General features: G+C 46.1%; 2 long non-coding RNA genes across 2 annotated transcripts; both read right to left on the reverse strand.

The window, feature by feature from the left end:
- Positions 1–937: 937 nt before the first annotated feature.
- LOC142819558 (uncharacterized) lies at positions 938–5,419 on the reverse strand. The gene is made up of 3 exons (XR_012897463.1): positions 5,386–5,419; positions 1,609–1,641; positions 938–970 (listed from the first exon to the last, which is right to left on the reverse strand). It is a non-coding gene; the product is annotated as an uncharacterized LOC142819558 (long non-coding RNA).
- Positions 5,420–6,708: 1,289 nt separating this feature from the next.
- Positions 6,709–9,468, reverse strand: LOC142819499 (uncharacterized). The gene is made up of 3 exons (XR_012897419.1): positions 9,435–9,468; positions 7,697–7,729; positions 6,709–7,147 (listed from the first exon to the last, which is right to left on the reverse strand). It is a non-coding gene; the product is annotated as an uncharacterized LOC142819499 (long non-coding RNA).
- Positions 9,469–13,746: the final 4,278 nt, after the last annotated feature.

The following is a 13,746-nucleotide window of genomic DNA, read 5'->3' on the forward strand; positions in this document are numbered from 1 at the left end:
CAGAGAGTGGAAATGTGAAAGATTTACATATTGGACTGGTCACTTCATTTCTCTGTGTCTCTCCTTTTTCTCTCCGCCTTCCTTCAGTAGGCTGAGCAGTAACACTTCAGTATACCAGAATCAAAGGATCACAGAACTAGAAGTGACCTTCAGAGCTCATGATGTCCAGGCCCACGCGCTCCTGCAAGGGCCAAGCGCCATCCACATTAGAAGTTTGCAAACTCTGAGATGCTCCAGGTCAGGACAAGCCGCTGATAGCACGCGAGACCCTTGGTTTACCTGTTCAGGTATGGGCGATCGTCGCTCCCGCTGACCACAAATCACCGTGACTGGCCAATGGGAGCGGTGGAATGCGGTGTCCCGTTCCGCACCGTATACTGCAATTCCAATGGGCAGCAACAGAGATCCGTGGCCAACTGGAGCTACGAGCGCCCGTACCTGCGTAAGTGCAGGTAAAGAAAGTGTTTGATGGCCAACCACAGGCCTGCCCTTGCAAGCCATGACCTGGACTTAGAAAACTTGTCATCTAGACCATCCTTAAGAGACGTTTGTCTAACCTGCTCACGTCTAATCCTAATGCAGTGGAGACCGTATGTCTCAGGGTCCAAGGTGATACTGAAATATCCACTGCAACGGTGAGCATTGCACTGAACCGCACTCCTGAACGTGTATGACGTCAGCATGGAGTTGTTCTTAACGGGATATCAAGAACAGAGCCCTACAGAATCTCAACAAGAGAAGGGGTACTGCAAAGAACATCATTATCATTGCTGATACTCCCGTTAGAACTTAGAATCCCGTTGATTTGTCCTTTGCCTCGATCCTGCACATCTCTGCAGGCTTTACCAATTGAGAAGTGGTTTGGGATTTGGGCTTCTTTAGAACCGCTGCAAAAAGAGAAACCAGCCTGACAGCAAATCAGGCATGGAACACTCACCGTAACGACCGTTTCAACTATGTTGCTCACGGGCTGTAAGAAAAATGAAGGAAGTTACTTGATCCTGCCGTTTTTCCCGTATCTTTTATATATTGCTACTTCCCTCCCAATGACCGTAGTTTTGCTACGGCAAGTCAAAATTTGGAGCCTTCTCAGTGTAGCTCTCCTGGCACTGCGTAGGTGCAGGTAAAGAAAGTGTTTATTGGCCAACCACAGGCCTGTCCTTGCAAGCCATGACCCGGACTTAGAAAACTTGTCATCTAGACAATCCTTAAGAGATGTTTGTCTAACCTTCTCATGTCTAATCCTAATGCAGAGGAGACCGTATGTCTAAGGGTGGAACGTGATACTGTAATATCCACTGAAATGCTGAGCATTGCAGTTAACTGCACGACCCAACATGTATGACGTTAGCGTGGAGTTGTTCTTAATGGGGTATCAAGAACAGACACCTGCAGAATCTCAACAAGAGAAGGGGCACTGCAAAGAACATCATTATCAGTGCTTATACTCCCGTTAGAACTTAGAATCCCGCTGATTTGTCCTTTTGCCCGATCCTACACATCTCTGCAGGCTATACCAATTGAGAACTGGCTTGGGATTTGGGCTTCTTAAGAACCGCTGCGAGAAGAGAAACCAGCCCGACAACAAATCAGGCATGGAACACTCACCGTAGCGACGTTTTCAACCAGGTTGCTCACGGGCTGTACGAAAAATGAAGGCAGTTACTTGATCCTGCCGTTTCTCCCGTATCCTTTATATATTTACACTTCCCTCCCAAGTTGCGCAGTTTAGCTACGGCATGTCAAAACTTGGAGCCTTATCAGCGCAGCTATCCCGGCACACGTGAGTGCAAACAGCTCTGTAACGGGATGCTCTTCTTTTTCAAAGCTAGGATTAATTGCCAGCGTTTGAGGCAATGTATGCGTTGCAAAAATTAGAATGAGACTTGGTTGAGTGTTTCCAAAGAATCCATTTGAAAATATGTCTATTTTTCCTGTCTTTTTCCGTTTTGTGTGCAAATCAAAACTGAGAGAGGTTTGCAATTTTCTCATCTAGGATTCCAACCATCTTTTCTACATTGCCATACCTTTTCCCCTTTTACAAGAGCTGTTTGACAAAGTAGTTCCGTGCAAAATATCGAGGGGCTTTTACACGTTCCAAAATGTTTTAAACTGTTTCCTTTATGAAAACTGGAACGTTCCGTCCCCCCTTGACTTTCTCACATAAAGAAGGCGTTAGAGTCAGGTGGAGGAGGGTGGGATGAAAAAGACGTGGAGGATGAAGAGCCAGAACGTTCCCCATGCTTTGGTTTAGTTCTTTTTGATGCAAGATTAGAAAAATTGGAGGCGACTTTGAATACTCACACCAAGTGTGCTGTCACCGGTGTCCACAAGAGGGTGTTAAAGAAAACAAAAATCTCACAATGACACTACTCTATTTCACAGCCCGCTAGACCCTTGGTTTACCTGTTCAGGTATGGTCGATCGTCGCTCCCGCTGACCACAAATCACCGTTACTGGCCAATGGGAGCGGTGGAATGCGGTGTCCCATTCCGCACCGTCTCCTGCAATTCCCATGGGCAACAACGGAGATCCGTGGCCAACTGGAGCCTCGAGCGCCCGTAACTGCGTAGGTGCAGGTAAAGAAAGTGTTTGATGGCCAACCACAGGCGTGCACTTGCAAGCTAGAACCTGGACTTAGCAAACTTGTCATCTAGACCATCCTTAAGAGATGTTTGTCTAACATGCTCACATCTAATCCTAATGCAGTGGACACAGTGTGTCTCAGGTCCAAGGTGATACTGTAATATCCACTGCAACGGTGAGCATTGCAGTGAACCTCACGACCCAACATGTATGACATCAGCGTGGAGTTGTTCTTAACGGCGTATCAAGAACAGACCCCTACAGAATCTCAACAAGAGAAGGGATAGTGCAAAGAACATCGTTATCAGTGCTGATACTCCCGTTAGAACTTAGAATCCTGCTGATTTGTCCCTTGGCCCGATTTTGCACATCTCTGCAGGCTTTACCAATTGAGAACTGGCTTGGAATTTGGGCTTCCTAAGAACCGCTGAGAGAAGAGAAACCAGCCGGACAACAAATCAGGCATGGAACACTCACTGTAACGACGTTTCCAACCAGGTTGCTCACGGGCTGTAAGAAAAATGAAGGAAGTTACTTGATCCTGCTCTTTCTCCAGTATCGTTTATATACTGCTACTTCCCTCCCAATCTGCATAGTTTAGCAACAGCAAGTCAGAACTTGGAGCTTTGACTTTGGCAAATGCTGATCTAGACCATTCTTAAGAGATGTTTGTCTGACCTGCCCATGTCTAATCCTAATGAAGTGGAAACCGTGTGTCTCAGGGTCCAAAATGATACTGTAATATCCACTGCAAAAGAGAGCATTGCAGTGAACCGCACCCCCCAACATCTATGAGGTCAGCGTGGGGTTGTTCGTAATGGGGTATCAAGAACAGAGCCCTACAGAATCTCAACAGAGAGAAGGGGCACTGCAAAGAACATCATTATCAGTGCTTATACTCCCGTTAGAACATAGAATCCCGCTGATTTGTCCTTTGCCCCGATCCTGCACATCTCTGCAGGCTTTACCAATTGAGAACTGGCTTGGGATTTGGGCTTCTTAAGAACCGCTGCAAAAAGAGAAACCAGCCTGACAGCAAATCAGGCATGGAACACTCACCGTAACGACGTTTTCTACCAGGTTGCTCACGGGCTGTAAGAAAAATGAAGGAAATTACTTGATCCTGCTGTTTCTCCAGTATCGTTTATATATTCCTACTTCCATCCCAATCTGTGGAATTTAGCTACAGCTAGTCAAATCCTTGGACCTTGTCAGTGCAGCTCTCCCGGCAACCTGCCAGAACAATTCTATAGGGCACACGTGAGTGCAAACAGCTCTGTAACGGGCTGCTCTTCTTTTTCAAAGCTAGGATTAACTGCCGGGGTTTGAGGCAATTTATGTGTTGAAAAAATTAGAATCAGGCTTGGTTGAGTGTTTCCAAACAATCCATTTGAAAAGATGTCTATTTTTCCCATTTTCTCCATTTTTAGTATGCAAATCAAAACTGAGAGAGGTTCGCAATTTTCTCATCAAGGATTCCAACCATCTTTTCTAGATTGCCATACCTTTTCCCCTTTTACAAGCGCTCTTTGAAAAAGTAGTGTTTTGGTCCATTTTCCTGTTAAATGTCCAGGGGCTTTTACATGTTCCAAAATGTTTTAAACCGTTTCCTTTATGAAAACTGGAACATTTCGCCTCCCCCCTTGACTTTCTCACGGAAAAAAGGGCGTTAGAGCGGGATGGAGGAGGGTGGGATGAAAAAGACGTGGAGGATGAAGAGCCAGAACGTTCCCCATGCTTTGGTTTAGTTCTTTTTGATGCAAGATTAGAAAAATTGGAAGACGACTTTGAATGCTCACAGCAAGAGTGCTTTCAGCCGTGTCCTCAAGAGGGTGTTAAAGAAAACAAAAATCTCACAATGACACTACTCTATTTCACAGAGAGCGGAAATGTGAAAGAAGTATTAGAGTGGTCATTGCCCCTCTCTGTGTCTCTCCTTTTTCTCCCCACCTTCCTTCAGTAGGCTGAGCAGTCACACTTTAGTATACCAGAATCAAAGGATCACAGAACTAGAAGTGACCTTCAGAGCTCATGATGTCCAGGCCCACGCGCTCCTACAAGGGCCAAGCGCCATCCAAATTAGAAATTTGCAAACTCTGAGTTGCTCCAGGTCAGGACAAGCTGATAGCCCGTGAGACCCTTGGTTTACCTGTTCAGGTATGAGCGATCGTTGCTCGCGCTGACCACAAATCACCGTTACTGGCCAATGGGAGCAGTGGAATGCGGTGTCCCGTTCCGCAACGTCTCCTGCAATTGCCATGGGCAGCAATGGAGATCCGTGGCCAACTGGAGCCGCGAGCGCCCGTACCTGCGTAGGTGCAGGTAAAGAAAGTGTTTGATGGCCAACCACAGGCCTGTCCTTGCAAGCCATGACCCGGACTTAGAAAACTTGTCATCTAGACCATCCATAAGAGATGTTTGTCTAACATGCTCACGTCTAATCCTAATGCACTGGAGACCGTGTGTCTCAGGTCCAAGGAGATACTGTAATATCTACTGCAACGGTCTGCATTGCAGTGAAGCGCACGACCCAACCTGTATGACATCTGTGTGGAGTTGTTCTAAATGGGGTATCAAGAACAGACACCTGCAGAATCTCAACAAGAGAAGGGGCACTGCAAAGAACATCATTATCAGTGCTGATACTCCAGTTAGAATCCCGCTGATTTCTCCTTTTGCCCGATCCTGCACATCTCTGCAGGCTTTACCAATTGAGATCTGGCTTGGGATTTGGGCTTCTTAAGAACCGCTGCGAGAAGAGAAACCAGCCGGAAGTCAAATCAGGCATGGAACACTCACCGTAACGACGTTTCCAACCAGGTTGCTCACGGGCTGTAAGAAAAATGAAGGAAGTTACTTGATCCTGCCGTTTTTCCCGTATCCTTTATATATTGCTACTTCCCTTCCAATGTCTGTAGTTTAGCTACGGCAAGTCAAAACTTGGAGCCTTATCAGCGCAGGTATCCCGGCACCGTGCCAGAAGAATTCTATAGGGCACACGTGAGTGCAAACAGCTCTGTAACGGGATGCTCTTCTATTTCAAAGCTAGGATTAATTGCCAGCATTTGAGGCAATGTATGCGTTGCAAAAATTAGAATGAGACTTGGTTGAGTGTTTCCAAAAAATCCATTTGAAAAGATGTCTATTTTTCCTGTTTTTTTCCGTTTTGTGTGAAAATCAAAACTGAGAGTGGTTCGCAATTTTCTCATCTAGGATTCCAACCATCTTTTCTTGATTACCATACCTTTTCCCCTCTTACAAGCACTGTTTGACAAAGTAGTGTTTTGGTCCATTTCCGTGCAAAATATCGATGGGCTGTTACACGTTCCAAAATGTTTTAAACTGTTTCCTTTATGAAAACTGGAACGTTCCCGTCCCCCTTGACTTTCTCACATAAAGAAGGCGTTAGAGTGGGGTGGAGGAGGGTGGGATGAAAAAGACGTGGAGGATGAAGAGCCAGAACGTACCCCATGCTTCGGTTTAGTTCTTTTTGATGCAAGATCAGAAAAATTGGAAGACGACTTTGAATATTCACACCAGGAGTGCTTTCAGCGGTGTCCTCAAGAGGGTGTTAAAGAAAACAAAAATCTCACAATGACACTACTCTATTTCACAGAGAGTGGAAATGTGAAAGATTTACGTATTAGAGTGGTCATAGCCCCTCTCTGTGTCTCTCCTTTTTCTCTCCACCTTCTTTCAGTAGGCTGAGCAGTCACACTTTAGTATACCAGAATCAAAGGATCACAGAACTAGAAGTGACCTTCAGAGCTCATGATGTCCAGGCCCACACGCTCCTACAAGGGCAAAGCACCATCCAAAGTAGAAGTTTCCAAACTCTGAGTTGCTCCAGGTCAGGAGAAACCGCTGATAACCCGTGAGACCCTTGGTTTACCTGTTCAGGTATGGGAGATCGTCGCTCCCGCTGACCACAAATCACCGTTACTGGCCAATTGGAGCGGTGGAATGCGGTGTCCCGTTCCGCACCGTCTCCTGCAATTCCCATGGGCAACAACGGAGATCCGAGGCCAACTGGAGCCGCGAGCGCCCGTAACTGCGTAGGTGCAGGTAAAGAAAGTGTTTGATGGCCAACCACAGGCCTGTCCTTACAAGCCAGGACCCGGACTTAGAAAACTTGTCATCTAGACCATCCTTAAGAGATGTTTTTCTAACATGCTCACGTCTAATCCTAATGCAGTGGAGACCGTGTGTCTCAGGTCCAAGTTGATACTGTAATATCCACTGCAACGGTGAGCATTGCAGTGAACCGCACGACCCAACGTGTATGACATCAGCGTGGAGTTGTTCTTAACAGCGTATCAAGAACAAGAGAAGGGATAGTGCAAAGAACATCGTTATCAGTGCTGATACTCCCGTTAGAACTTAGAATCCTGCTGATTTGTTCCTTGGCCAGATTTTGCACATCTCTGCAGGCTTTACCAGTTGGGAACTGGCTTGGAATTTGGGCTTCTTAAGAACCGCTGAGAGAAGAGAAACCAGCCGGACAACAAATCAGGTATGGAACACTCACCGTAACGACGTTTCCAACCAGGTTGCTCACGGGCTGTAAGAAAAATGAAGGAAGTTACTTGATCCTGCTCTTTCTCCAGTATCGTTTATATACTGCTACTTCCCTCCCAATCTGCATAGTTTAGCAACAGCAAGTCAGAACTTGGAGCTTTGAGTTTGGCAAATGCTGATCTAGACCATTCTTAAGAGATGTTTGTCTGACCTGCCCATGTCTAATCCTAATGAAGTGGAAACCGTGTGTCTCAGGGTCCAAAATGATACTGTAATATCCACTGCAAAAGAGAGCATTGCAGTGAACCGCACCCCCCAACATCTATGAGGTCAGCATGGGGTTGTTCTTAATGGGGTATCAAGAACAGACCCTTACAGAATCTCAACAGAGAGAAGGGGCACTGCAAAGAACATCATTATCAGTGCTTATACTCCCGTTAGAACTTAGAATCCCACTGATTTGTCCTTTGCCCCGATCCTGCACATCTCTGCAGGCTATACCAACTGAGAACTGGCTTGGGATTTGAGCTTCTTAAGAACCGCTGCGAAAAGAGAAACCAGCCCGACAACAAATCAGGCATGGAACACTCACCGTAGCGACGTTTTCAACCAGGTTGCTCACGGGCTGTAAGAAAAATGAAGGAAATTACTTGATCCTGCTGATTCTCCAGTATCGTTTATATATTCCTACTTCCATCCCAATCTGTGGAATTTAGCTACAGCTAGTCAAATCTTGGAGCCTTGTCAGCGCAGCTCTCCCGGCAACCTGCCAGAACAATTCTATAGGGCACACGTGAGTGCAAACAGCTCTGTAACGGGCTGCTCTTCTTTTTCAAAGCTAGGATTAACTGCCGGGGTTTGAGGCAATTTATGTGTTGAAAAAATTAGAATAAGGCTTGGTTGAGTGTTTCCAAACAATCCATTTGAAAAGATGTCTATTTTTCCCATTTTCTCCTTTTAGTATACAAATCAAAACTGAGAGAGGTTTGCAATTTTCTCATCTAGGATTCCAACCATCTTTTCTAGATTGCCATACCTTTTCCCCTTTTACAAGCGCTCTTTGAAAAAGTAGTGTTTTGGTCCATTTTCCTGTTAAATGTCCAGGGGCTTTTACACGTTCCAAAATGTTTTAAACCGTTTCCTTTATGAAAACTGGAACATTTCGCCTCCCCCCTTGACTTTCTCACGGAAAAAAGGGCGTTAGAGCGGGATGGAGGAGGGTGGGATGAAAAAGACGTGGAGGATGAAGAGCCAGAACGTTCCCCATGCTTTGGTTTAGTTCTTTTTGATGCAAGATTAGAAAAATTGGAAGACGACTTTGAATGCTCACAGCAAGAGTGCTTTCAGCCATGTCCTCAAGAGGGTGTTAAAGAAAACAAAAATCTCACAATGACACTACTCTATTTCACAGAGAGCGGAAATGTGAAAGAAGTATTAGAGTGGTCATTGCCCCTCTCTGTGTCTCTCCTTTTTCTCTCCACCTTCCTTCAGTAGGCTGAGCAGTCACACTTTAGTATACCAGAATCAAAGGATCACAGAACTAGAAGTGACCTTCAGAGCTCATGATGTCCAGGCCCACGCGCTCCTACAAGGGCCAAGCGCCATCCAAATTAGAAATTTGCAAACTCTGAGTTGCTCCAGGTCAGGACAAGCTGATAGCCCGTGAGACCCTTGGTTTACCTGTTCAGGTATGAGCGATCGTTGCTCGCGCTGACAACAAATCACCGTTACTGGCCAATGGGAGCAGTGGAATGCGGTGTCCCGTTCCGCAACGTCTCCTGCAATTGCCATGGGCAGCAATGGAGATCCGTGGCCAACTGGAGCCGCGAGCGCCCGTACCTGCGTAGGTGCAGGTAAAGAAAGTGTTTGATGGCCAACCACAGGCCTGTCCTTGCAAGCCATGACCCGGACTTAGAAAACTTGTCATCTAGACCATCCATAAGAGATGTTTGTCTAACATGCTCACGTCTAATCCTAATGCACTGGAGACCGTGTGTCTCAGGTCCAAGGAGATACTGTAATATCTACTGCAACGGTCTGCATTGCAGTGAAGCGCACGACCCAACCTGTATGACATCTGTGTGGAGTTGTTCTAAATGGGGTATCAAGAACAGACACCTGCAGAATCTCAACAAGAGAAGGGGCACTGCAAAGAACATCATTATCAGTGCTGATACTCCAGTTAGAATCCCGCTGATTTCTCCTTTTGCCCGATCCTGCACATCTCTGCAGGCTTTACCAATTGAGATCTGGCTTGGGATTTGGGCTTCTTAAGAACCGCTGCGAGAAGAGAAACCAGCCGGAAGTCAAATCAGGCATGGAACACTCACCGTAACGACGTTTCCAACCAGGTTGCTCACGGGCTGTAAGAAAAATGAAGGAAGTTACTTGATCCTGCCGTTTTTCCCGTATCCTTTATATATTGCTACTTCCCTTCCAATGTCTGTAGTTTAGCTACGGCAAGTCAAAACTTGGAGCCTTATCAGCGCAGGTATCCCGGCACCGTGCCAGAAGAATTCTATAGGGCACACGTGAGTGCAAACAGCTCTGTAACGGGATGCTCTTCTATTTCAAAGCTAGGATTAATTGCCAGCATTTGAGGCAATGTATGCGTTGCAAAAATTAGAATGAGACTTGGTTGAGTGTTTCCAAAAAATCCATTTGAAAAGATGTCTATTTTTCCTGTTTTTTTCCGTTTTGTGTGAAAATCAAAACTGAGAGTGGTTCGCAATTTTCTCATCTAGGATTCCAACCATCTTTTCTTGATTACCATACCTTTTCCCCTCTTACAAGCACTGTTTGACAAAGTAGTGTTTTGGTCCATTTCCGTGCAAAATATCGATGGGCTGTTACACGTTCCAAAATGTTTTAAACTGTTTCCTTTATGAAAACTGGAACGTTCCCGTCCCCCTTGACTTTCTCACATAAAGAAGGCGTTAGAGTGGGGTGGAGGAGGGTGGGATGAAAAAGACGTGGAGGATGAAGAGCCAGAACGTACCCCATGCTTCGGTTTAGTTCTTTTTGATGCAAGATCAGAAAAATTGGAAGACGACTTTGAATATTCACACCAGGAGTGCTTTCAGCGGTGTCCTCAAGAGGGTGTTAAAGAAAACAAAAATCTCACAATGACACTACTCTATTTCACAGAGAGTGGAAATGTGAAAGATTTACGTATTAGAGTGGTCATAGCCCCTCTCTGTGTCTCTCCTTTTTCTCTCCACCTTCTTTCAGTAGGCTGAGCAGTCACACTTTAGTATACCAGAATCAAAGGATCACAGAACTAGAAGTGACCTTCAGAGCTCATGATGTCCAGGCCCACACGCTCCTACAAGGGCAAAGCACCATCCAAAGTAGAAGTTTCCAAACTCTGAGTTGCTCCAGGTCAGGAGAAACCGCTGATAACCCGTGAGACCCTTGGTTTACCTGTTCAGGTATGGGAGATCGTCGCTCCCGCTGACCACAAATCACCGTTACTGGCCAATTGGAGCGGTGGAATGCGGTGTCCCGTTCCGCACCGTCTCCTGCAATTCCCATGGGCAACAACGGAGATCCGAGGCCAACTGGAGCCGCGAGCGCCCGTAACTGCGTAGGTGCAGGTAAAGAAAGTGTTTGATGGCCAACCACAGGCCTGTACTTGCAAGCCAGGACCCGGACTTAGAAAACTTGTCATCTAGACCATCCTTAAGAGATGTTTGTCTAACATGCTCACGTCTAATCCTAATGCAGTGGAGACCGTGTGTCTCAGGTCCAAGTTGATACTGTAATATCCACTACAACGGTGAGCATTGCAGTGAACCGCACGACCCAACGTGTATGACATCAGCGTGGAGTTCTTAACAGCGTATCAAGAACAAGAGAAGGGATAGTGCAAAGAACATCGTTATCAGTGCTGATACTCCCGTTAGAACTTAGAATCCTGCTGATTTGTTCCTTGGCCAGATGTTGCACATCTCTGCAGGCTTTACCAGTTGGGAACTGGCTTGGAATTTGGGCTTCTTAAGAACCGCTGAGAGAAGAGAAACCAGCCGGACAACAAATCAGGTATGGAACACTCACCGTAACGACGTTTCCAACCAGGTTGCTCACGGGCTGTAAGAAAAATGAAGGAAGTTACTTGATCCTGCTCTTTCTCCAGTATCGTTTATATACTGCTACTTCCCTCCCAATCTGCATAGTTTAGCAACAGCAAGTCAGAACTTGGAGCTTTGACTTTGGCAAATGCTGATCTAGACCATTCTTAAGAGATGTTTGTCTGACCTGCCCATGTCTAATCCTAATGAAGTGGAAACCGTGTGTCTCAGGGTCCAAAATGATACTGTAATATCCACTGCAACAGGGAGCATTGCAGTGAACCGCACCCCCCAACATCTATGAGGTCAGCATGGGGTTGTTCTTAATGGGGTATCAAGAACAGACCCGTACAGAATCTCAACAGAGAGAAGGGGCACTGCAAAGAACATCATTATCAGTGCTTATACGCCCGTTAGAACTTAGAATCCCACTGATTTGTCCTTTGCCCCGATCCTGCACATCTCTGCAGGCTATACCAACTGAGAACTGGCTTGAGATTTGGGCTTCTTAAGAACCGCTGCGAAAAGAGAAACCAGCCCGACAACAAATCAGGCATGGAACACTCACCGTAGCGATGTTTTCAACCAGGTTGCTCACGGGCTGTAAGAAAAATGAAGGAAGTTACTTGATCCTGCTGTTTCTCCAGTATCGTTTATATATTCCTACTTCCATCCCAATCTGTGGAATTTAGCTACAGCTAGTCAAATATTGGAGCCTTGTCAGCGCAGCTCTCCCGGCAACCTGCCAGAACAAGTCTATAGGGCACACGTGAGTGCAAACAGCTCTGTAACGGGCTGCTCTTCTTTTTCAAAGCTAGGATTAACTGCCGGGGTTTGAGGCAATTTATGTGTTGAAAAAATTAGAATCAGGCTTGGTTGAGTGTTTCCAAACAATCCATTTGAAAAAATGTCTATTTTTCCCATTTTCTCCTTTTAGTATGCAAATCAAAACTGAGAGAGGTTTGCAATTTTCTCATCTAGGATTCCAACCATCTTTTCTAGATTGCCAGACCTTTTCCCCTTTTACAAGCGCTCTTTGAAAAAGTAGTGTTTTGGTCCATTTTCCTGTTAAATGTCCAGGGGCTTTTACACGTTCCAAAATGTTTTAAACCGTTTCCTTTATGAAAACTGGAACATTTCGCCTCCCCCCTTGATTTTCTCACGGAAAAAAGGGCCTTAGAGCGGGATGGAGGAGGGTGGGATGAAAAAGACGTGGAGGATGAAGAGCCAGAACGTTCCCCATGCTTTGGTTTAGTTCTTTTTGATGCAAGATTAGAAAAATTGGAAGACGACTTTGAATGCTCACAGCAAGAGTGCTTTCAGCCGTGTCCTCAAGAGGGTGTTAAAGAAAACAAAAATCTCACAATGACACTACTCTATTTCACAGAGAGTGGAAATGTGAAAGAAGTATTAGAGTGGTCATTGCCCCTCTCTGTGTCTCTCCTTTTTCTCTCCACCTTCCTTCAGTAGGCTGAGCAGTCACACTTTAGTATACCAGAATCAAAGGATCACAGAACTAGAAGTGACCTTCAGAGCTCATGATGTCCAGGCCCACGCGCTCCTACAAGGGCCAAGCGCAATCCAAATTAGAAATTTGCAAACTCTGAGTTGCTCCAGGTCAGGACAAGCAGATAGACCGTGAGACCCTTGGTTTACCTGTTCAGGTATGAGCGATCGTTGCTCGCGCTGACCACAAATCACCGTTACTGGCAAATGGGAGCAGTGGAATGCGGTGTCCCGTTCCGCAATGTCTCCTGCAATTGCCATGGGCAGCAACGGAGATCCGTGGCCAACTGGAGCCGTGAGCGCCCGTACCTGCGTAGGTGCAGGTAAAGAAAGTGTTTGATGGCCAACCACAGGCCTGTCCTTGCAAGCCATGACCCGGACTTAGAAAACTTGTCATCTAGACCATCCATAAGAGATGTTTGTCTAACATGCTCACGTCTAATCCTAATGCACTGGAGACCGTGTGTCTCAGGTCCAAGGAGATACTGTAATATCTACTGCAACGGTCTGCATTGCAGTGAAGCGCACGACCCAACCTGTATGACATCTGTGTGGAGTTGTTCTAAATGGGGTATCAAGAACAGACACCTGCAGAATCTCAACAAGAGAAGGGGCACTGGAAAGAACATCGTTATGAGTGCTGATACTCCCGTTAGAATCCCGCTGATTTGTCCTTTTGCCTGATCCTGCACATCTCTGCAGGCTTTACCAATTGAGATCTGGCTTGGGATTTGGGCTTCTTAAGAACCGCTGCGACAAGAGAAACCAGCCGGACATCAAATCAGGCATGGAACACTCACCGTAACGACGTTTCCAACCAGGTTGCTCACGGGCTGTAAGAAAAATGAAGGAAGTTACTTGATCCTGCCGTTTCTCCCGTATCCTTTATATATTGCTACTTCCCTTCCAATGTCTGTAGTTTAGCTACGGCAAGTCAAAACTTGGAGCCTTATCAGCGCAGGTATCCCGGCACCGTGCCAGAAGAATTCTATAGGGCACACGTGAGTGGAAACAGCTCTGTAACGGGATGCTCTTCTATTTCAAAGCTAGGATTAATTGCCAGCAT

The sequence above is a fragment of the Pelodiscus sinensis genome, chromosome 24 (genome assembly GCF_049634645.1).
Source record: "Pelodiscus sinensis isolate JC-2024 chromosome 24, ASM4963464v1, whole genome shotgun sequence".
Lineage (NCBI taxonomy): Eukaryota > Metazoa > Chordata > Testudines > Trionychidae > Pelodiscus > Pelodiscus sinensis.